Genomic DNA, 26,090 nt, shown 5'->3' on the forward strand with positions numbered 1-26,090 from the left:
TTGCAATCCAATGGATTACTTAAAAAAAAAAAACAACCTCCTAGCATCCTATAGTTTGATTTTCACCCTTTGTATGGGAAGCTAATGACAGCAAAAAGGATTAATTTGTCACAAAAGCGTGGTGCTATTGACTTGAGAAAAGACAGTGTGGAATTTAAGAACACGCCCTCCCAAAATAAGGCCACCAGCCCGGTCTTGCCATTGTGTTCTGCAATTGAAAGAAAGATATGAAGGCTGAGCAGTGCTGTCTAGGAAGGTCACCCCAAATGCAGCTGAGCAGCAGCACTTGGATGGGTCCCCAAGTTTGAGGTCCCCTCCCTGTCCAGAATCCCAGTTTGTCAGTATCCCCAGAGCTACAAAGCCTCATCCTAACCAACATCAGCAAAACCGCAAGTATGCTCAAGATTGCCAACCTACAGATCCTCAAGGAGGAACACAGAATAAACTCCATAAAGTTGGATACATTTATGGTCATCCTACCAACAAGTCTACAGGAGAAAGCAAAATGTAAACAGAAAGTTACTTCGTGAGCATGGAACCAAAATAAAAGGAATCCACTGGATATTCTTAATGACTAAAATAAGAAAATTGTAACAGCCAAGAGAACAGAGATATGTATAATGGGCACAAGCTCTCCCTTAAGAGTGCAGAATTCAGAAGTGATGGGTTTGGGACCTTGGTTTTGCCTCTTCCTGTTTGCATGACCTGGAGTAAAATCACTTGGTTTACATGAACCTCAGGTCCTGGTCCATGAGATGTGGGTGTTAGTACCTATGTCTAGGCTGACCGGGAAGATTAAGGAGACAATCTATATGATAGTGCCATATGCAAGTAAAATATAATCATTTCCATCTGCTCTGCCCTTGGCTACTTCTCGGGACCCGAAGAGCTTGCTTGGAGACTGGATCCCACAAAAGTCCTGATCCATCCTTGGAGGTGTTCGTTGTATACCGGCTCCAAAAGGTAGTATGATGTGAATCAGTGTTATCACAATGAACAAGATACCCTCCAGGGTGTGAGGCTCTTCCCCAGAGCACTTACAGACCATGAAGTTCTTTCTGGTCTTCCTTCAATGCCTTCTGTTCTATTCCAGTTGATGTAGCAAGCTTCTCACGTGGTTCCTGGATTTACTCCTGTTTTTTTATTAAGTTGGTTTTGCTGATTCCTGTTCCCCTTGCCTGGATCTTGATGGCCTTTCTACACCTTACCAGTTCCCTCTTCCTAGGGCCCCACTGGACTTCCTTGCCTTTACCCCAAGTCAGTGTCTGGGCTTCTTCTATCCAGTGTTGGAGCTCCCTGGAAACAGATACAATATTTCCTGCAGTATGGCTTGAAGTGCCCTGGAGGTCAGCATTAGCTCTGCTCCAGTCCAAGTTTGCCATGTATCAGGTAACTGTAGCCTTAATTCTGAATATCATCAATCAGCATGCGGCGATAGGTGTTTATTTAGCTCCTGAGCCTGTGAGTTGGCTGGGGGTCAGCTAGCCTAGGCTTGGCACGGCTGGAGACGGCTCTGCTCTATATGTCTGTCATCCTCCTTCCAGGAGCAGCAGGGCCCCTTGGTCACATATCTCCTTGGACGATGGCAGAAGCACAGATGCAAGCAGAGACACCTGTGTGCATTCCATGCCTACTGCGTCCAGTCTGCTAACAGCCCATTGGCCAAAGCAAATCACGTGGTAGGGCCCACCATGAAGGCGTGGGGAAGTTGCCCTGCCCGCAGCAGGTGGACACTGAGAACTTACATGGCAAAGAGAATGGGTACCGGGAACAACACGGCACTCCAGCTTATCCTTATCTTTCTCAGAGGCTGGTTCAGATGTTCTCGTGTCTGCCATGTCTAGCCTTAGATTGGATCACTTAATTTAATTTAAAGCCAATTTGATTAATTTAATCATTTAATCCCAAATGTCCGTGCCACCCCTGACAAAGATTCTTTGCTTGACCAAACTTCAATCAGGCTCCTGAACCCACCTGTGCACTGCCTTGTATAAAAATCTAGTTTTAACAAGAACCCTGCTTAGGGAGATTGACCAGAACCACCTACCCTGGATATCTGATCAGGATCCTCGTCCTCCACCAGCCCCCAGGTGATATCTGGTCGCTCTGGCCTGTCTTCAGCAAGAATCAGTAGGTGGGTTTAGCCAGAACCCCCTTTACTCCTGATGTTTCCTCTTAGTAATTTTCTATCCACTGATCCCCACCCTGCTCCTGGGCTATAAATCCCCCACTTGCCCATGCTGTATTTGGAGACCAGCCCAATCTCTCTCCCATTGCAAAATCCCATCATGATGATCTCTGTGCTGATCACAGTGGTCCAAATGGACTGTCTTTCCATGGGTGTTACTGGATCTATTTCATTCTTTATCACCCCCTTTTCTCCCCTGTTGGTCCACACTGCAATTGGCCACTTCTACTTATGCTCACATCTCTCCTCAGAAACTTCCATGGCCCCCCTATTAAGTGGGGTCCTCCTATTTCCTTCTTTCATGGTGCTCTGAAGTTTCCCTTCTTGGCACTTATTTCTGAGTGTGAGGGGAAGTAAGTCCTGGAACCATAAATACTGAGAGCCTGCAAAGACCTGAAGATTCTCTGGTCCAAGTTTCTTGCTTTAGTGACACATCATCTGAGGCTCTGGGTGGAACCCATGCTTCACTGGCTGGTTAGCAGTAGTTTGGATAACGTCTCTGCAGACGAAGGCCACACCTGTCCTGAACCGGCCAAATCATTCAACAAGTAACATGAGCCGGCCAATAAGCACGTGAAGAAATGCAAAACGTAAAATGAAATGTAAAAGGAAGAAATGAAAAGCAAAGTGTATATGCATATGTATGTGAATATATGTATGTATATAAGTATACATATGGACTTAGATGTATATATGCAAATGTTGTTGTCTATAATTGCTCCAGGCCCTGAAATAAGAAAACACATTTGGAGCTTCATAGAAAACATCTAGCAACACTGATGAATAGTATGAATCAGTAGTACAACTAGGATAGTCCCACAACATGGTACTCTGGTTAGTTGTTTTTGATTAATTTTTTTTTTTTTTTTTTGATGGGAAGAGCATACTAGTTTCAGCTCGCTGGCGCTACTTCTTCCCAATGATTAGTTTAGAGAAACTGAGCTGAGAGAAGCATGCAGAGAATCGATTGACAGGAAACAAGGCAAATAATCCATTGTTGCTACAAAACACCACCCTTAAAAGAGCAACAACTCACCTGGGTGCCTCTGGAAGCTGAGTCCAGGTGTTCCAACAGAGATCTGTACAAGGGAACCCACACCATGGTGAAGGAAAAGTTAGCCATGCTGAGCAGGGACACAGATCTCTGTAGCAAAAGGTGTATAAGAGAAGTAAGATAATAAAAACTTACTTTGGAAACCAGCCGAATAAAATCAGTATAAATTCAGAGACCACCTAAATATGAAGCTACCTGCAATCTTCAAGCCACTGCCCAGTAGACACCCTGAGTTTTCCGAGGTAACTGTGAGCAGTAATGCCTGTTGGCTTTGGGTGCAGGACAGGCTGGGCAGATATTAAATGGTGTTTTGCAGGGAGTGTCATGGCTACTGTTGTTTTCACTGAGGTCTAGCAGGAGGTGATGCACCCTTTCCAAGGGAAGGACTGTCCTTTCCCCCCAGGGAGACTAGAGCCGTGAGAGGTTGCAGTCAGGGGTCTCCAGTTAGAGGCGGAAAGGTGACGTATCTATAGTTAAGCTCACTAAGACTGCCTGGAATTTGCAAGTCTTTCATTTATGCCAACAAATAAAAATTCAGACCTCAAAGCTTGAGGTTCGGACAGATGCATAAGAAGTAGCCAAGGCTTAGCAGAAAGAGGTCGGACATCTTAGCCAACAGAAATCAGACATCCTTGCAGGACAGAGTAAGCCAGAGCAGGCTGGACCCCACAGGAGAGAATTCTGGAACCCAGAAGAGAGGAACGCAGTTCAACACAAGTGTGCTCTTAACCAGGCTGGCCCAGCAACCACCACACCCTCAGCACGGCCGAGCTGCAGAACAGGGCCTGAGGCCATCGATTCTTGTGCATCTCAGTCTATGCACAGGTATGATGAATTCTAGGTGGTTGTCACATCAACAGGGTTCCATTATTCTTAAAGCAGTCTTATCTTTATAAAGATATCTAGAGTTTTTTTTTTTTAATCCTTGGGTATTACTATCTGTAAATAGCTGGATTGGGTGGATCTACTTCCTAGCTATCATCACCATCACCTGACCCCAAGTGTGCAAAACCAGGAGATAGCCTCTAGGTGCTGCTTATGTTTCCTGTTCTAAAGGAAGAAGGAAGGAAGGGAGGAGGGGAGGGAGGGAAGGAGAGAGGGAGGGAGGGAAAGAGGAAGAGAAAGAAATAATAGTGAACTGCTTAATAATGGACTGATTTTAATCTTAAAAGCTGTGTGCGTGCGTGTGTGTGCGTGTGCGTGTGTGTGCGTGCATGTGTGTGCGTGTGCATGCGTGTGTGTCAATGTCATTCCTATAATTGTCCGTAATGGCATCCCTGGGATCCTTTCCCTACCACCGATCAAATCCATCCTAAGAAACACCGTTGTGGCAGAGTAGTGTGGAGCTCGTTTAAAGAGCTACAACAGAACTCTGAGTTCATTTCCTCTTGTCTTTATTTATGGAATGCAGCTGCTGTAGTAAATTTCCTTCAGCAAAAATACCTTCGAAGTGTTTTTGAAATGCTTTTAACTGTCCTTCGCATTTATATATCCTACAACAATCAGCATCAAAATGCTAACATTACAGATTTAGGAAGCTAAGTTCTTGGGAATCATTGTGATAGAAATAATTTGTGTGTGTGTGGTCCATGCCTCAGAGCCCAAAGTGTTCCCTGTATGTCACTGCGCATAGTTTTGGGTCTGAGAACCACCTCCCACCACATCTGGGTCTCCTGTCCTCCTACCCCATCCTTCACTTAGACCTCTCACCATCTTCTTCTGCGCGTGTTCAGTTCTCTGAGCTTCCACGACAATCCTGCTGTAATTCTGCATACTTTGGGCACACTCATGACCATGTCCAAAGCACAGTGGCCCTCAAACCTGCATGTTTACCCTCCTATTTCCTTTATATGCCCACTATTGCAGCCGGATCTCCGCCTAAGCATCCCAGTTCACCTGCCACACGAAGGAATACGCGTCCAACTTCAAATTGGAAGTCACTGCCCATGCCAACCTCTGCAAAACCACTGTTTCCTGCCCTGATCAATGACACCTACATGGCCGCTGTTCACTGGAAACTGGGGGTTGTACCTGAATCTCCTCTCTCTCCCTCACCTCCCTAAACCCTACTACTGCTGTCCCCTGACTCTTTGATGCATCATCTAAGACCCTGAGACACCCTCCCTGGTCTGGACGAATTGTAAGGCATCATTCCATTTGAGGTCCCAACCTTGTCCCTTCCTCTTCAATATACCCTTCCTGTTGCTCCCAGGTACATTCCTAAAAATCCACGTGCTTTTGTTTTAATCCCTTGCTTACAGTCCTCCACACCACCAACATGCTGAAGTTCTACTCCCAGCTGCCCTCTTGTCTGGGATGGTCCTTCCAGACTCATTGCTTGCTGCTCCCGGACACTCCAGACCCTCCCAGTCAACTTGAAATGCATGGAACTCCTCCAACACAAATGTTCTTTTAGGTCTCTGTGCCTTTGCCTGTGCTGGTCCTCCTGCCCCCAACTCCCTTCCCTTCCTTCCTCACTGCAAGACCCACCTCATCCTCGCTGAGGCTCACTTCAGGGCAGCCTTTTCTGGTCTGGTCAGGTTCCCCTCCCTGGGCCCCTCATTTTGGCATCTATTTCAACTTGTTGTGATATTTTTGTTTATGTGTTTGCTCCCCTCACGGAGTGTGAACCCCTCGATGTCCTCATCGGCACAATCCCTGGCACATTATGCACCAGTGTCTCATGATTTCATATTACTAACCATGGTTTCATGGGGAAAGCAATGGAGGGGCATAAGAATTAGTCCTGATACTTGAGAGAATGCCAAAATTGGTATAATACAAAATTAAGCCAACCAAGCACACCTGTACTGGGCTGAATAGTGTCCCCCCAAATTCATATCTACTCGAAATCACAGAAGGTGACCTTGTTTGGAAATAAGTTTGTTGCAGATGTCATCAGTTAAGAAGAGGTCATACTAGAGTAGGGTGGCCCCTTAATCCATGATGACTGGGATCTTTATAAGAAAAGGAGAAGAAACCCAGACACGCAGTAAGAATGCAGTGTGACAACAAAGGCAGGGATGGGACAGGTGCATCTCTAAGGCAAGGGATGCCAAGGATTGCCAACAATGCCAGGAGCTGAGAGAGAGCCCGGGCACGGGTTCTCCCATGGAGCTTCAGGAAGCGTTTGGCCCGCTGTGACCTTGACGTCAGACTTCTGGCCCCCAGAACTGGGAGAGAGTAAATTTCCATTGTGTAAGCCACCTCATTCGTGGCACTTTGCTCTGGCAGCCCCAGGGACCTGATTCTCCACCCTAGCCTGAGGTCCAGCAATGCCTACGAGGCGGGAGGGGATGGGACACCATTGCGTTGCTGCCTCTCCCCGCGCTGGGGCTTCACAAAACAGATGATCCGCATGAAATGTGCCATGTTAACTCTTGCCTCCTTCTTCCTTTCCACAAAAGCCCCAACACAGCAATGGTGCTTGAGAACACACCTAACAGAGAAGCTGTCACATCGGAGGTGGAACAAGTGGCCAATAAACACAATGGCAAAGACTGGGGGCCAAGGCCCCCAAGTTACTTCTCTTCTTTTCCTCTTTGATCGTTCAGACAATGTGGTCCTTTAAACAACCCTGAGATTCTAAGTGATCTATGGGGCCATTTGAGCTCTAAATCTAGTCCTGCTCAGAAAAGGTAGGAGAGATGGGAGAAGGGCAACAAGAAGGTCGGGAGCACAACTGGGGAGGGGCGGGATGACCCCTAGATCCTGCGAGAGTGGGCTTTCTGGGGTCTCAGCAGTGAGGAAACATCCTGGACTACTGCCTGGCCCATCTCTTGGCTCTCTGTTGGTGTCCATCAGCTGATGTTTCCCTGTTCAGGAACAAATGCTACACTGGGTTTTTAAAAATGATTGTTGTGGCTTTGCATGTACATGAATATGTGATAGGGCAAGATCCACCCTTTATATTCCGTTTCTAAAGGTGACAACAGAGCCAGAAAGCTCCCAAGAGAGAAAATGGCCCTGTAGGATTTCTGAGTCCAAAAACTCTGATGGTGGCTTGGCTATCCATGTACTTTTATTCACTCAAGCACATGTTTCAGTAAAGTTGTATATGCTGGGAAAACCCCACCTGCAATTTGAGTTGGCAATGCATTGGACAGAAACGACATCTCTGTAACATTAAGTTATCCTCTATGAGAATGTGAAGTCCCTCTCCATTTGTCTAGATTATATCCCCCTTTACTAAAGTCTGATCCTCAGAAATCTTCTACAGTGTTCTTGGTTAAATCCTAAATCATCAACATTTGATGCTTTTGTGAATGGTTTCTTAACTCTTATTTTATGTTCTAGTTGGTTAGGGCTGATATTGGTAAATTACAGAGATTTTTCTGATTCTAATAGTTAATCTGTTAAGTCTGTTGTTTTCCTTTTCTAGGCAGATGAAGACATCAGTCCTCAAAGAGTGATAACTTTACGTTTCACCTACTAATCCCTTCTTCCTCTTTCTTCAGTTTGGGCCAGAATTTCCAGTTCTATGGTAAACATTCGCATTGATAACAGACATTCTTATTCACAAAGTTAAAGAGAGGGTAGCCAAAAATTTGCCGTTAAGCATATTTGCCATTATAGAGTGTGAGTATATAAACTTTCTCCAGTGAGGACATTCCTTTCTCTTGCAGGTTTGGAAGGGCTCTAATCTTACCGAATGCTTTTTCCTCACATTTGGAGATAATTGTGTGATTTTCCTCCTTGCATCTATGAATGTGGTGAATAACACTGATTCCTTGTCTGATTTGAAACATCCCTGTATCCAGAGCCAAGATCATCATCATCATCATGAGTTGGTTTTGAGTGCACCGTTGGATTTGGATTGCAAGCACCGTAGTTGAGGCTTTGCTCTTATCTTCATAAATGTAATGGGCCCATGGCTTTCCCTTCTGGTGTCACCCCCCTTGTCTAATTTTTAGAATCAAGGTTACAGAGGACCATCCAAGGAACAGTAGGTAGCCTATTCCTTCTGCTTTCTAGAACAACTTGTGTGATACAGAGTTACTGTTCCTTGAAAGTTTGGTTGAACTCATCTGTGAAACTATTTGGAATTGAGTTGGGGGTGAGGTAAGATTTTTAATGACAATTTCAGCATCCTTAATCTTACTGATGCATTCATGTTCTCTTTCTTCTGGCTCCAATTTGACATTTTACTTTTTTTTTTTTTTTTCTGGGAATGCATCTACTAGGCTTCAACATTTTTTTTTTAAAGATTTTATTTATTTATTTGAGAGAGAATGAGAGAGAGCACATGAGAGGGGGGAGGGTCAGAGGGGGAAGCAGACTCCCTGCCGAGCAGGGAGCCCGATGCGAGACTCGATCCAGGGACTCCAGGATCATGACCTGAGCCGAAGGCAGTCGCTTAACCAACTGAGCCACCCAGGCGCCCTAGGCTTCAACATTTTTAATGCATATATGCTCACGATAAACTTTTTATTGTTTTTAACTGTTAGGGTGTAATTACTTGTTTTGTATTCTTTATTTTGATTATTTGCATCTTCTGTCTCTCTATTCCCCCATGCCCCCGGATCAGTCTTGTTGGAGATTTGTTTATTTTAATGATCTTACCAAAGAGCCAGCTTTGATTCTGCGAATCTTCTCGGTTGTTCATTGCTGTTGTTGTTTTATGCTCCATTGGATTGATTTCTGTCCGTACCTGTATTATTCCCTTCTGTTATGTCTCCTCTGGTGTGCTCTGTTGTTGTTTTTTTCAACTTCTTGAGTTGGAAACTTTGTCCACGTACTTTTAACTTGCTTGTTTCCTGACAACTGTATTTAAAGTAATGACTGTCTCTTTAGATATTGCTTGAGATATGTCTCAAAACTCTCAACATGAACTGTTTTCATCCTCATTCCATCTTAATTGCATCTTAATTTACTTTATAATCTCCTTCTTAACTTTACAAAGATAAGGGATTTTAAAGCTGGCCTTTTGTCGTTAATTTATAATTGTGTTGCATTACGGTTGGAGAACCCGGTATACAAATATTAGTTTCTTAGAATTTCCTATATAATCAAATGCATCCATGTTTTTGTAAAAGTTTTAGAGCGGTTGAAAAGGATATGTGTTCTTTGTTTATGCGACCTGGAGTTCTACATATATGTAAAAATTCAAGCTCATTTCGTGGTATTGTGAAAGTCTTTGGTATTTCTGTTTGTCATTATTATTTTTAAAATTTGACCTGCTGAGTCCTTCACTTTGGGGGAAAGTGTGTTTACCCTCTCCAGTCTGCTGCTTTGCCTGTTTCTTGGCCATTCCATCCATTGTTGCATCTCCAAGTTTGAGATGGTTTGATGCACATGTCTCTAAGAGATTGTTCTCTTTATTCCATTTTACAAATACACAAATATAAAACAGCCTTCTTTGCTCCCTAAGATATACTTTTTGCTTTAAATTTTCTTTCATCTGATACTGACATTTCTTTTTTTTTTTTTTTAAGATTTATTTATTTATTTGAGAAAGAAAGTGTACGGGCGGGAGGGAAGGAGAGGGAGAGAATCTCAAGCAGCCCCTGAGCTGTGTGGGGAGCCCGATGTGGGGCCAAGCCCACCTGTGTGTGGACCTGATTAATTTATGGAGGGCCAAGGACTGACTTCAGCAGGGAGAGTCCCAAGCAAACAGGCCGTGGGTCTCACCCCTACGGCTACCACGGCCTTAGTGGGCCCTCTGCTCAGGGGCACGCAGCCCCAGGAAAGGCAGTTCCTGGGACTGAGTCCATCAGTGCTGGTGGCTTGGAAGCAGGGATGGAGACGGGAGAGGCTGAACACTCTCTGTGCACCCATTCTCTTCAGCCCCCTCCCAGCAGGCCTTCCCCTGCCGATGGTACTCTACTGTGTGTATATACATGAGCCAAAGATGGCCTCTGTGTCGCAGCCCCTAGGTTGTTTACTTCTAAACTGCAGACAGAGACACTTTACCTCAAAAGCTCACTGCTGCCAGACTCAAATTTTATATCCCAGTTACGTACAAAGTAGTCCAAAGAACTAGGTTCGGAACCTGCCTCCTTTGCATATCCTATGAAACCTCACGCATCAGCTGTTACCTGTGCAGAAGACAGAGCCTGTAGCTAGAAGGCCCTAAGCCCCCACTGACTTTCATTCAGTGTTCTCTGACCTAGACACTATAAGGCCTCCTCCCTAGACCCCTCTCCCCTTCTGAGAAGCCACCCCTGAGGGACTTCCCTCCCTTGCAAACCTGTCAAAGCGAGGCAGGCTAGAGCTTGAGTGTGCGACCCCCACCTTGTGGTCATGTCTTTCTCCTGGCTCAGCCCCCAAAGCCCTGAAACCCCCATCCTGGCCCCCCAACACCAGTATACCCTGGAACCCACGGTCAAGGCAGGAACTGCCAATTTCTGCAGTGAAGTGGCAGGTAGTGACTATAAGGGCCAAACCTAAGACACTATTCTCTAACCTGTTCTCTGGCTGTGTCTCTGACCACTTTCCACCCCAACTTGTCCTTAGTCCCCAGCACGAGTTCAGTGCAGCACCCATCCCCCGGGACTCCTCCTGCTTACATTGGTGGTGGTGGACACATGGTTTATTCTTTGCTTGCTTTCCTGCTATTGCCAATTAAATAATTTTTTTTCCTATTATTAAAGTAATGCTCAAGTATTTTTTTTTTTTTGAGTTTGGAAACTAAGAGAAAAGTAGAAAAAGTAAAAAAAAATTTGCAAACATTTTCATTATCAAAGACAAGAACAATTAATAGTTGAGTGCATTTCCTTCAAGTATTTTTTTCTATTTGCTTTTCATCTAACAGTTCTTAAGACCCTGTGGTACATTCAGAATTGGGTGTAATGATATTCAAGTCTATTTTCCCGTTTAGGAAATTGTGTGCTCAGCACAGAAAAGCTGCTTCTTGGTGGTTTATGGACTATTCTCTAAAAAGAATCTCCCAAGATTCAGGCCCATCATTATGAGTTTGGAAGATGCAGAAAACCTCCACTCTAGTTTTTGGCACTGAAACTGGCCATTATATTTTTCTGTGCGTCTCTGCTGCTTGTGGAGAGAGAAGAAAAAGCCTTTTTGTGCAGCTATTCTCACCTCACAACTACACAGAGCCTGGCTGTATTAGCAAGTGCCACAGCAGAATGGCAAAGATTCTGTCTGAGTGCTTCCGCCGGTCAGGGAGAACGAGGGTAAAACACATCCTTGTCTGCAGGGAGAGTCATACCCTCCATGAATATATAAGCCACTTGGAATTTTGTGAGACCCTGGGGTGCCCATACCTTTCTTGTGACGTGCTTGGAGGTGGCACGGGGGTTTATGAGACCTGACTGTGCACAAATCTTCCCAACTCCATATTCCGTGAATTCATGCTGGTAGCTTGAAATTGGCTATAGTGGTAGTAAAAATTTGGCAAATGCTACAAATCAGGGATTATTCCCCTCACTCCAAAAAGCTGATTGTTAATTATTTATAAGCACACCGCTGTCTTTGAGATCCTGAAACAACAGAACACAGGAAAAGCAACAAATCACATGTGCAGGACCAATTGTCCTATGTCCTACACGTATGAACTACAACTCTTGAGGTGCAATGCGCCACCAGGACCCCACCCCACTTCCTGTTCTGTGGTTTTCTGAGTGTGGGGTGAAAGAGAGATGGGGACGGGTGCTAGGGGTGGAGCAGGCTGACTTCCTCAACCAGCGGCTCCATGCAGTAAAATGTTGCCAAATTACCTCATTGGTAGAGAAAATGTCACTTCTTTCTTCTTTGCTGTATCTCTCACATGTTTTCATCAATTCATGTATTAAATTCTTTTTGGCACCTGCCATGGACCAATCCCTGTTCTCTGTACCTGGGATGTAGTGGTAGACCAGACAGCCAAGGTCCCTGCCTTCATACAGCTTATGTCCTGGAGAGAGGAACCATCAATAAACACACAAATAAATAAACAGCAAAATTAAAGTCAGCATCAGTGTTCTGCTAAAAATAGAACAAAATGAGATAATGGAGAGAGAGAGAGAAGGAAAGGCAGCTTGTCTCAGGAGGGCAGTCATCGAGGTAGAAAGATGGCAAGAGGTTCAGTGTAAGAATCAATCACACCTATCACTACTCTAATCAAAAATAGTAATAGGAAAAGTAAACTTTTTTTTTTTTTTTACACAGTAGAAGAATCTCTTCCTTAAAATAAGAAAGGGGTACTTAGATGAGCTACTGAAAAATCATGGAAACTTTGGGAATGTACTAGAAATATTAGTGGGAACACAAAGGGCAAGGAAGTGTTTTTAGAAAGGCCACATGGGGAGCTTATTATCCAGACCTTCAGTGTGTGTGGCTGGAGTGATTTAACCACACCCCTGCCAGGGCACCTTGGGAGCACCTGCCTGTGTTCCCCTCATGTGCTTTCTTCTGTAACCTGCTTTCATCTCTTCGTTGGCATGGCACAGGTGGGCCAGCCCCTCTGGGAAGCCTTCTGGACCTCTCTCAGCCCATCTCTGCCTCCAGATGTCACCTCGGTTTCTCCCTGTGGGTCTGTCTCCAAACCTCCTTCTTATAAGGACGTCAGTCATTGGATCCTTTCCATCCATGCCATTGGATGGAATCCATCCTAATCCAGTATAACCTCATCTTAACTTGATTATATCTGCCTATTTCCAAGTAAGGTCACATTCACACGTTCTGGACAGACATGAATTTTGGGGGGACGGACACTATACAACCCAGGACATAGAACACTGAGGGAGGATTTGAGGAGTAATAGCCATGGTTGTCTCCCAAACATCCATCCCACCGCTGGGGAGGCGCCATCTGGTTTGGGTGGTAGGATTCCCCCATTCAGTATATGAAGACGACCACTATGGCCCCATCCTCTGTACCACAGTGAGTGGTTCAGGAACCAGCAAGACACATTCCTCTGCTACTAATTAGTTTTAGGGGTGGATGAGTGACCCAAGCTGGTCCATTAAAAGGGAAGCCAGAACTTGTATTCCATGGTTGAAGAAAGAGAACCCTTTTTCTCCCCCTGACTGTTTTTTGGTTTGGTTTGGTTTCAATAATATTTTAAAATTTTTTTAAATATACATTCACTGTAGAAAATAGAGGAAAGTACCAGAATCGTAAAATTAGTCCTAGCCAACTAGAAGTAATCAACATCATAAAGTATACTCTTCCAATCCCTCATAACATTTACACGCTGTGTTTTTTCAGCTTTATTGAGATGTAATTGACATATAACACTGTGTATGTTTAAGGTGTACATACTGTAGGTCAATTTTTTTTCAAATATTTGCATAAACACAAATGTATGTAAGCACATAGAGAATGCTCTGAAATAATACACATTTACTAATCTCTGGAGAAAGGAGTTGACATAGGAGTCACAGTGAAAGGGGCTTTCATATTTGTCTCTATGTTTGCATGTTATGATAACGTAGGAATGTACCACTGGGTTGATTTCTAAATAATTTCAGAAAAGCAAGAAAGATATAAGCACAATTGAACAAATAAATTATAAGGCAAATGTAATATTTGGAGCATATTCACAGGGTCATTCCTCAAAGTCTATTTTAAGTGCCCCATCTGCTTGACTTCTTTTTTGACCCATTCGACCAAATCTATTCTTGTTCTCCTTCAAACCCCACAGTGTAGCTCTTTCCCCAAGGCTCTTGTCATCTTCTGCTTTAGGTATCCTCAAGGATGTTTCTCCTTCCCTAGACTGCCAGTTTCTTGAGGGTAAGACTGTTTCTTCCCTGACTTATTCACTGCATAATATCCCTCATACCCAAGCACAGTGTCTGTACACAGACGATATTAATTATTTATTGAATTGGATTTTGAAATAGTCCTTTATGGATTATTGGTTCTCTCCTTTTAATAAATATTCTCTTCTTTCAAGGACTATAATCAATATCATTATCCAGGGCAAATCTCTATGTTTCTGGCTGATGAGCTCAGAAGGTTAGAACTCTGTGTTAACAAAACCATGATCATGGATGAGCATTCATCTTCTGGTCCATGGCCATAAACTGCACCCCTGTTTCCAGTCAGCTGTTGCCAAAATGCCAGTTGTGTATAATAATGAATATCAGATGGAAAAGCTGAAGAGACTGGTCTAAAACTGTCACCATTGCTCTGGGTGAAGACATTTACTAGACATGCTCTATTGGGATTATTTCTGCCCTCACCCACTTTTCTCATTTGACTGCAAACCTCATTCATCCTTGTGTCTGCCTCGGTACCCAATGGTACTTAGTGTATGTGTTCAATAAGCAATCACTGAATTGAATTTTACTAAGAATGAGTATTTTGCTAGAGGCACATTATTGCAATACATGACGGTCAAGTGGAAAACTAACCAAGGAACTAACGTTTTCATGTGCTTTCTGTGTTACAAGGACTGTTAGTAGGCTTTTGAATCTTTAATATCTTTAATGTGACAACGACCTGTAAATGACCCCATCACTGTGTCATAAAAAGGAAAAATGAGGCAAACAAAATATAAGCTCAAGGACACCTACATAAAAAAATGTTGAAGTGATATGTAAGCTAATTTAGAATCTAAGCCTATAAAAGTTATTGTTATGATCTAAAAACACTTAGATTTCCAAACACAGCTAATCTTAGCTTATAACAACATATCTCTACTCTCAATGGCCCCAAACACCATAGTGGAGTCAATACAGCAAGTGCGAGTCTTAAAAACAATCACCTGCATATAAGGTCACTGGATTTGAATCGTGCTGTAATTCATTTTGGGTTTGCTTGACTATTGCCTGAAATGACAAGACTATAAAATTGAGAGGATTTATATCAGGAAGATAGAAAAGGCAGGCCCATGGAGAAACAGGACTATTTTTAAGACCATCTTAATAAGTGGTATTGGATTATGGATTGCTTCCTTCACAAAACTTAACAAAACCAAATATGGGAGGATGAGTTATGTTTGACTTTATGTTGATTTCAATGTAGGAATGGGTTATGATCTTGAAAACTAAACTGAACTCCAGACCCAGATATCCAACAGCCCACTCTGTATTCCCCCCAACCCCCTCCAATTGCCACAGACATCTTAAACTAAAATCACATGCACCATCTTTCCTGAGAAATCTGGCATGGTAGGCAGAAAAATGGGTTCCCAAAAGATGCCCACATCTTAATCCTCCTAGAACCTGTGAATTTTACCCTCCATGGCAGGAGGGCCTTTGCAGATGTGATTCATTGAAGATCATGAGATGGAGAGATTACCCTGGATTGTTGGAGTGGGTCAGACAAAGTCACAAGGGTCCTGATGAGAGGGGGTCAGGAGGGTCAGAGCCAGAGAGGAGGTGACAACAGACACAGAGGCTAGAGTGAGGTAGAGTCACATGCCAGGGAATGTGGCAGCCCCTAGAGGCTGGAAGCTGCTAAGAAATGGATTCTCGTCTAGAACCTCCAGAAGGAATTGCAGCCATAGCCTCCTATTTTAGACTTCTGACCTTCAGAACTTCAAGAAAATAAATTTGAGTTCTTTAAGCTGCTCAGTTTGTGGTCATTTGTTACAGCAGCCATAGGGAACTAACACATCTGTCATCTCCTTCTATGAGTCAGAAGACCTGTAGGTAAACGAAGACTCACTCAAAACGGGTAATTGAGGACAGTTTAACAAAGGAGCCAATTTCAAGATGTGAGCACAGTTGAAGAAAAACAAGGGGACAGGGGGAGGTGATGAATCCCTGCATGGGCAGCATGGGGCAGCCATCAGTCTGCAGGACCAGAGGGGCCCCCTGGAAGGGCCAGCAGGCTGGCAGAGTGGGGGGCCAGCGAATAAAAACCCTCACCACTCCCTCCTCCCACCCTCCGGTCTCTGTAGGGGCTGCCCAAGGACCAACCCCAGCCACAAGCCACAGGGCCGGGGAGCCCAACTGAGCCATCCTTAGAGATTGGTCCCACTGGGCACAGAATGGAAGGGGAAAGAATGGAGAGGATAATCAGCCTTCTGCTACATCCTGGATCTTGGGGGACGGTGGAACCATCCTCTGGCAATCTGGAGCCACTTGGCCTCTCCTTCATCCTTCCTCATCTCTATACAGATTCAGCTCTCGCGGGCAATCAAGGTTCTCCTGATTCCTCCTACCTCTGGGGGTGTCTCCCCACTGCACCCCCCGCACTCCCCAGCAGAGCTGACTGCCACCCAATTGGACAGTTATCATTCTCCGAGTGTGTTTCTTTAGATCATTCCTGCATTATCCCTTTAACCTTTACAAACGTTTTTATATTTTCAAAAATGATAAAAAAATAAAAATAATATCTTATGGTAAATTCAGTAATTTGCTTATTTTGCATAAATTTTTGTTTTATATATTGTGTAAGTTATAGTTATAAAGCTCATTGTAAATATGTGAACATATATGCACATATTCATAGAACATATCCATAAGTGGCAGATCTAGTTAGTTTATTTCACTGCGGTACAGAATTTGTTGTGAATTGTGAAGAGTGGTATTTACCATGATGACCTTAGAGGAGAGTGGTTTGACTTCTCGAAGCATTAAAAAAAAAAAAAAAGCCAGGCATTTCCATAATCTATTGTAACCAGAAGCAAAAGGAAGAAGAAAACCATTAAACAGCAGGAGAGTGAGTTGTCTGGTCATTACAAATCTTCACTCTGTCTCTGTGCACAACTCCATTGCACTCGTAAGATTTTACTTTTTCACTAAAGATGCACTGTAATTCTTCACTTGAGAAAACTCACATTTATTCCCACTGTGTGGAAGCTTTATGGGGTGATGAATTTGAGATATGGAAGCACAATATAGCAGAAAATTAACTAGTTATGTTGCCAGAATTCAGAGAACTTTGAACGATACAGCAAAGGCAAGGAAGATAATTCTATGAGGAAACTAAGCTGAATTGATCGGCCCCTCGCCTCACTTCATGCAAGAGCTCGGTAGTTTAAAATGATATATGTTTTTCCTGATTATAAAATGGCATAATGCATAGTAGAGATTTGAGAAAATATATAAAAGTATTAAAGTAAAAAATGTTCTCCAAATACCGGTATTAAATAATCCCTTCCAAATTTTTTTGATAAATACATTTGCCTGAGATAGGGTGCTTATTCTATCTGTTACAATTTTGTTTCATTCAATTCTTTTCATATGGCATCATGATGAGTATGTTCCCCTGTCAACAAAAACTGCCTAATTTAAGTCAATGGGGATGTGAGAAATGGCTTAATAAATAAAGTTGGGACAATTTATTAACCAATTGGAAAAGAAAAGGAGATTCAATCAATTCTGGAGTGAGTTTGAATTCTTCCTCCAAAATAAATTCCAGATTATAAAAATTTTAAGCATTAAAATACAAAAACATAAAAACACTAGGGTACAGCTTTGGAGAATATATATCATTTTGAAACGGGGAAGCATTTTTGAAGCATAAGACCAAAACCTTCCAATAAAGAATAAAATGTGACTATAGAGACATTAGCTTCTTTGTGAAAAAAAATCATGAACAAAGTTGAAAAAACATGACAAAGAGGGATAAAATGTTTGCAACCTATCTGGCAGATAATGGGCTCGTATGCAAAGATTATTCACAGTAAAAGTCAGTTAAATGACTTAGAGTCACAAAAGGATAACTACAAGCGTTCAATATTTTCACATTTGTACCTTGTAATACTTTATTTTTATGATTAACATATATCTTTTAAAAGCTTGTAAAATAGCTTTGTAATCACACTTTTAAGTATTTCTTATAGTAATCTATTGTGTGGCTGAATCATAATCAGTAACCCATTACCTTATCTTGAACATTTGTATTTTTCCAAAGGTTTTGCTGTTATACATAACACTACCATAAATATTTTATGGTAGTTTGGTTTACTTGAGTTTCATTAGGATAGATTGCCATCAGCAGTATTAGTGGATCAAATGATGTGAACATTTTCTGACTCTCCTGTTTTCTTTTTTTTTTTTTAAGATTTGTTTATTTATTTGGGGGGTCAAATAGGGGGACGGGCAGAGGGAAAGAATCACAAGCAGACTCTCTGCTGAGCATGGAGCCCAATGTGAGGCTCGATCTCACGACCCTGAGATCACGACCTGAGCCGAAATCAAGAGTCGGACACTGAACCGACTGCACCACCCAGGCATCCCATGACTCTCCTGTTTTCTTATCTTCCTTACCTTCATACAACAAAATATAAACTTTATGAAATAAAACAGAAAAGAACAGGACAGCAAGAAAACTGATATTTGGAAAAATTCCCCTCGTTGGCGATTTGTTGGTTGATAGTCTTACTTTGCAAAGTGGTGCAGTTTTACAAACTTTATGGGCAATTTTATGAGAAATAAGACTCGGTGAACTGGCCTCTGTCCTAACTAAGAAATCCAAGCACTCACATGGGGATCAGGCCACCCTGAGGTCCTATGTCCAGTTCACCACTTCTGAAGTACATACATAACTTTGGGCTATTTATTTAACCTCCCAAGCTTCAATTTATTGACTACAAAGAGAGATTAAAACGGCCCCCCTTCGGTGATGTAGAATAAATATTTTGGAGTGGGCTATTAACATGTATGAAGGACCTGCTGTATAACTATCTGATGGCTTCTGCTCCACTTGCTTCGGTTGGTAATTGGCTTAGGAAACTGTTGCCAAGGAAGGAGAGCAATGGGGCTGGGAGCTCTGCCGGACAGAAGAAGAATCGATACATTGATTAAAGCACATTACTCTGTGCTCTTTAAAGTGAGCTCCTTCCTCCCGTCTCCTCTCCAAAGCCCAGGGGAGTGAACCTCTGCTGGAGAAAGGACTTCTGAAAGGGATCAAAAGGGTGGTTTTGAGACCTGCAGGTTGCCAGACTCATCCTTGAACAAGGATAGAAGTCACTTTTTCTAACTCTGGTTGTCAGCTGGGGTGATTTTACCTCCCAGACGACAATTTTGGTGGCTGCCAATGCACAGGGGCGGCGATGCTGAGGGGGTGGAGATCAGGGGTACCCCTAAACATCCTACAATGCACAGGGCAGCTCCCCACCAAGAATTATCTGGTCCCAATTGTCATTAGTGTCAAGGCTGAGAAACTCTGCTCTGAAATGATGTATTCTAACATTTAATTCTATTTTTCTCTACTTAGCAATATCTGCTTAGTCTCCAAATTTATACACCCATACTAACTTTGCAATTTTGATTACATGTCAAGATTGACCATATGTTTTCTAGTTGGTTAGAGCACTTCAGGTCTTTACTGGCACTGATTTTTCTTTTTCTTTCTTTTTTTTTTTTAGAGGGGAGACAAAAACCAAGTGGAAAAAAAATTTAACTGTTGCTTTGGTTAGTAAAAGCAATCAACTTGCAGTTACAATCAGTACATAAATCCATAGCATTTGGACAAAGCTATCCCCAGATGAAAAGTCTAGGTTTTAAGAGTTTCTGTTACTTAGCAAAATAGAGAAAACTATCAATAAACCAAGGATTTATCTTAAGAATCTAGAAAAGGAGTAGGGGAAGCAAAACACTGAGGGAAAAAATAATGAAGACAAAACCAAAAATTCATGAATTATAAAAAAAAAAATAAAAGTATTAAATTAATCCAAAAATGAATTATTTGAAAAGGCCATGGTTTATACCAGTTTCTCAAACTTAAGTGATCCTAAAATAGCTTTTGGTGGCTGAAAAAATGAAATTTCCAGGTCCTTCTACCCACCGCTTCCCCCCCGAAATTCAGATCCAGGACTTCAGAGGAGAGGCCCTGAAGTCTGTGTTCATTACACACTCTTCAGGAGACTCTTATAAATGGGCAACTTCAGGAAACCCTGAAAGTAGCCAGTCTTCAACAAAGCCAATCAAGGTAAAAGGAGCAATAGTTCAAATAGAGAAGCTCACGAGCTTAAGAGGAGCCAGACCCACAATTACAGAGAAAACTCAAAAAGTATAAAAGAATGCAATGTCATCTGTGACAGAAATCCTTCAATCATGTCTCTGTCTTTTGTTGCTATTTCCACTCTGATGACAGATATTTCTAATCTCCTGAATTTGTCCTCCATGTCACTTACTTATCTCTGCGTGCCTTTGGCTCGTTTATCTAGCTAACTCTGCTCCTCTCGTTAATCTCTGCAGACTTTTCTTCTGAGAATCTCAGAGCACCTGCTCTGGATTTCTTCGCTCCCATTGACTTCTTTTCCTGTTGCTCCAGCGGTTGTACTGTTCATCAGAAAACCTTCTCGCCTGCTCTCGCGTCCTTCTCTGGTCAGACACACTGCCTGCTGAGAACACAGACTGGAGAATCTCCAAGTCTCTTTTCTGGTCAGTTGCCTATTCCACCCTCAGGAATTCGGGGCCATGGTGAGGTGGTGTTTGCCCTCCATCCCTAGAGTGATCCCTTTGGGAGGGATCTTTCCAAGTGTCCGGTTGTTTTTTCCCAGCTTGCTTGTTGTGCAAAGGGGTTCTGACTATATCTGGGGCATGGGTAGAGGAGCAGCCTTCCAGAAACGATGGGGAAACCATGCAGCACCCTGCTGAATGGGTCTAAGCCCAGATGAGGGAGAAAGGAAAGCCATGACTGACCATGCCTTTTACCTTCATATGTTGGAAGTCACATTCTCTATAAGGGGCTTCCTGGCTGTGCCAGTTTCTTTGCTGAAGGAGGCTGGGTTGCTGGTCACTTCTCAAGCTGAGGGAGCTTCTTGTTAGCAGCAGGAGGTAACAGTGTTCCCAGTGTCAGGGGTCTCTGCCTATGCATGGGGACACTGTTGTGATGAGGACTTCCAGTGCCATCTCTGTCAGCTCCAGGATGCCCACTAGGAGGGACGGAGGGTGGCTTCCCATCGCTGCCCAAGTTCCCCTCGGCCTCTCATCTGTGCAGCCTGGCCATAAGGTATAGATGGAGCCCTGCTAAGGCTTTTCCAGGAGGCGTGGGGCACACATGCCCTCCATCTGATTTCCATTGTGTGACATTTTGCAGAGATCCCATGAAGTTTCTGGCATGCTTTTGAAATGCACCATTCCTGGTTTGTAGTGCGAATGTATTTTCTTCTCTTTTTGGATTACTTTCTTGATTTAAAATCAGAAATGGAGTCGGGGGAGGATGCCGTTTTTCCATTCACCATTTTAACCGAAAAGGTCGTAGGGAGGTTTCTCCTTTCTTGCTAAATGTAGAACAAAACAAGGGGGATATGGCTCAAACGGGTTTCTGAGGTGAGGAGCAGCAGATGTCAAGGAAGCCAGCCCTGAAAGGCCCTGAGCCTTCACCCAGGGAAGCAGCATCCAGAGCTGTGGAGAGCCCAGGACCAACGTAGCCCTGACTCCGGGGACATCAGCTCCCCTGTCACCCACCTCACAGCCATCTCCCCCCTTGTTGGCAGCAGTTAGTGGGAAGACCATCTTTCCACAATTGGCTTCTAGAAACCAGACAGCTTCCTACTACTATTTCATTTTAGAAGGTTGAGATCCGATTTTCGCAGGAAACTCATTCCAGAGTCTCTCCCTTTCAATTCAGATCCAGTTATTGGAAACAAAGATGCACATGGCACCTCCTTTAAAAAACTGAAAATAGTTCAAACTAAGGAGCAGGAGAAAATGAAACCTCAGCCATTTGTCAAAAGCCCCATTAAGTCCATTATTTTCTGAAAGGAAATCTTTCAGCAGCCTTTTGTCAGTTCCAAATTTAGAGGCGCTCATTCAGGATGTGATAGTGGGAATGATGAGGCTGATAGAGGCTCCATTCGGGCTATTTTTAGGCCAATCCATGTGTCCTCATCAAGAGGAATGCAAAATTCATTAGGAAAGGATGTCTCGTTGGCTGAGAGCTCCCCTTCTGTGGCCATCAGCATCTGTGCCTCTCAGAACGACCCAATGACCCCAATGACCCCAGCTGCTCCAGAACCCCTTGTAGCTCCACAGCTGGAGGCTGGTAGCAGCTGCTGTGGCCCCGAGCACAAGCTGGGGCCATCGCTGGCCTTCCCAGCTGGGGCTCCAAGGGACCCCTGACAAGGGCACCTCTCTTCCCTCCCCACCCCTAGGCTCCCTTATGCTTTCCTGAAAGGAAAAATAAGGTGCAAGGCCTTAGCAACCCTCAGGCCTAGGCATTCGTTATCCTCTTAGCTGCACAAGCCCTTCACTTCTGGCAATTTCTAACCTGTTGGCCTCTGATACAAATCGCCCCTCCAGCAATGACGCTCATATTTGCAAGCAAGGAGCCTTGGAATTGAGACGCCTGGCTTTGAACACCTGCTCCATGGCTTCCTCATTTCTAGAAAAGATCATTGACATCTCTAAGATTCAGAATGATCAACACCCTTACCCAACGGGGCAGTTGTGAGGACCAGAAAGGATTATATTCATGGAACGCTGTATAGGGTTGAATAGTTTCCTCCAAAACTCCATGTCTTGAGTCTGTGAATGTCACCTTACTTGGAAATAGGGTCTTTGGAGGTGTAATCAAGTGGAGATGAGGTCATGCTGGATTAAGGTGGGCCCTAAGCCAGTGATTGGTGTCCTCATAAGAAGAGGAAAATCCGGACACAAACACACAAATGGAAGAAGGTCATGTGATGATGGAGACAGAGATTAGAGTGACGCAGCTATGAGTCATTGTCACATAGAAGCAAGCCGAGAGGTGCCAAGGATTGCTGACAACCATCAGAAGCTGGAAGAAGCAAGGAAGAATTCTTCCCTAGATCCTTTGGAGGGAGCATGGCCCACACCTTGATCTCAGACTTCCAGCCTCCAGAGCTGTGAGAGAATAAATTTCTGTTGTATAAGTCACCCAATTTGTGATCACTTGTCATGGTATCCCTAGCAAACAAATACAGACGCCTTTAGCATAGTACCTAGTAAATATTAAGCACACAATCAATGTAGAGATATATTTTGCTAACCCAGCATGTGTCTAAAACATAGTAGGCACTCAATAAATGTTTGTGCAATGAGATGAGCAAACGTTAAACATCTCTTTGAAGTGTACTTTTTTTTATTTTTATTTTTTAAAGATTTTATTTATTTATTTGAGACAGAGAGAATGAGAGAGAGAGAGCACACGAGAGGGGGGAGGGTCAGAGGGAGAAGCAGGCTCCCCGCCGAGCAGGGAGCCTGATGCGGGACTCGATCCAGGGACTCCAGGATCATGACCTGAGCCGAAGGCAGTCGCCTAACCAACTGAGCCACCCAGGCGCCCTGAAGTGTACTTTAAGAACATATTTCTAAATAAAGTTTTTATGCATAAAAATATTTATACTAATGGCAGAATTATATATAGTAATTAAAAACATTTGCAATGATTTTAATAATATTATTGAATATTATTATAACATAAAGCATATTATTTGATCTCATAAAACTTTTTAGTATCATAGAACATAACTTCTGAAACTTATCTGTTATGAAACTAAATGAGCTAATATAACTATAGTTAAGTTAATTTATATTAAAATACGTATTAAAAAGCTGGAGTAGTTGTCTATGGGTCATTGTGATTATTTTTCTCTTTTGTGTGGTTCTTTTCCATCTACATCTGCTATAGTGGGTGTGTATTACATTTAAAACAAACAGAAACTTTACCTTTTAAAAAAAAATTCAAGTAGCAAAAGCTATATATATGTAAGTTATAGCATATAGCTCCCCACCAGTCCTTCTAGCGTAGCCTAGATTTGCAAACTAGAGTAATGTGTGCTTCTGTCTGGTAACAGCATTTACAAAATGAATTACTTGGGACCAGGTTGATATCTGCAGCATGAGGAGTAATTATTTGTTGGCTTGAGAAGGTACTGTGTCTGTCTATATTCCTGTGAAATGATTGACCAAGGCTAGAAAATAGAAGATGGAAAACGGAAGACATGTGAAATCAATCAGTCAGTAAGTCCCATTTTTTTTTAAGATTTTATTTATTTATTTGAGAGAGAGAGAATGAGAGAGAGAGAGAGAGCATGGGGGGGTGGTCAGAGGGAGAAGCAGACTCCCCGCTGAGCAGGGAGCCCGATGCGGGACTCCATCCCGGGACTCCAGGATCATGACCTGAGCTGAAGGCAGTCGCTTAACCAACTGAGCCACCCAGGCGCCCAGTAAGTCCCATTTTAATGTACATGGCTGGCCTGTTATTATACCAGGGAACTGGAGGTTGAAAAGAAATTGAACCAGGGAACTCCAGAGTTTGAAGAGGAATCACTGGTCATCCAACTTAACATCCAGTGTAGAGAATAAATCTTCATAATAAAAAAAAGCTAGTTGGGCACTGTGATAGAATGTGGCTTTGGCAGCCTCCAAGAAACTTGATGTATTCACAGCCTCAGGCAGTCCCCTCCCCTTGAATTTTCTCAGGCCCAGTGACCTGCTGCAAGGGGTGGAAGGTGGAGGAAGGGACCCCAGGCCCCATGTTCTAGGCCTAACCCTTAGGGGGGCTTAGTGACTTCTCTGGGTCTAGGAGGAGTTGGCCGAAACAAAAAAAGTCAGACTACCCCATGACCACCATGCTGTGAGAAGCCAGCCCAGCCATGCATGGAGGCCACGCAGAGGAGGTTGAGGCTTCCAGCCAACAGCCCCAGCCAGACTTACAGGTGACAGTCAGCACAAGCCTGACAGCCCAGAATGAGGCCATCTCCAGAGTGGATCCTCTGAACCAGCCACATGATGCTTCATGAACTGTCCTTACCGAGCCCTGCTCAGATTGCAGAACCCTGAGCAAATCAGTGAAATGGCGGTTGCTTACACCACAGAGATGGGGGATAGTTTATTGCACAGCAGTAGATAACCAAACCGATATCTCGTCTCAGCTCAAACACTTCTAGGAACAGCAGACTGTGTGCTTCATAACGTAATTCGTTCCATTTTTAATAGCAAAAATTGCTAGAACATTCTTTTCTGTATTTAACAAAACCTGCCTTCCTGTCACTCACAACCTGTCTCTATGTAGAGTAAGTCTGTGGCAGCTCTTCTAGGATCTTCAGACAATAGTGACCTTCATTCCCTACCCCTCCAGCACTTGCCCCACCCACAAGGCATGCTCACACCTCATCTTTTCTTAGAGGTAAACATCTCCAGCTCCTTCAAGTCCTGATTCTTTCCTTAAAAGTCTCAAACTTTTTTTTAAAGATTTTATTTATTTATTTGAGAGAGAAAGCGAGCATGGAGGGAGGGGCAGAGGGAGAGGGAGAGAGACTCCTCAAGCAGACTCCCCGCTGAGCGCAGAGCCTGACCCAGGGCTCGATCCCAGGACTCTGAGATCATGACCTGAAGCCAAAATCAAGAGTCAGCCACTTAACGGACTGAGCCACTCACGAGCCCCCAAAAAGCTCAAACTCTTATTGGTAAACCAGATGCCACCTGGAAGGGACACAAGAAATCCACATTATTGGATCATAAAACAACAGTCTAAAAACATGCCAGTGCTGAGTCGAACACGTTTCCTCTACCCATCCGATCTGCCTTGTGGGTACACGTATGTGTGCCCATATATAAACTCCCATTTTTGCCCTTGCCCTAAAATATTTGTGATAACATGGGAAATGCAGTGACCCATAGCACCCTAAGCTGAATAACCAGATGGGAACAAGCTTTGGGTCTGCAGGTGTCTGGGAGAGGGAGGATGTGTAATGGGTCTCCCCCAACTACAGCATGGGAGCAGTTACATGCTTTCTTTGCCTCGAAAGGAGCACCAGTATTTCCTTGTACAGCTGCTCAGAAATATTTTTCCCAGAAAACTACTGGCTAGAAAAAATTTATGAATTAACATCCACATGCAACTGTAGAGAAGATGAGCAAGGCCGTTAGCTCTCTAAGGCAGGGAATTGTCCTTGAGTCATGTGTGTGGCTCCTCGAAAGCCTTCAAGACCAGGCTGTTCTTATGCAGACGAGCATCTCTCTAATACGGCACAATCTGTCTCTAAGTTACTGCTGAACGAGCCCGGGGCACTGGGAATTCAGTTACTAATCCAACTTC

Source organism: Leptonychotes weddellii, chromosome 3 (assembly GCF_054177405.1).
Source record: "Leptonychotes weddellii isolate Sample4059 chromosome 3, ASM5417740v2, whole genome shotgun sequence".
In the NCBI taxonomy this organism is placed as follows: domain Eukaryota; kingdom Metazoa; phylum Chordata; class Mammalia; order Carnivora; family Phocidae; genus Leptonychotes; species Leptonychotes weddellii.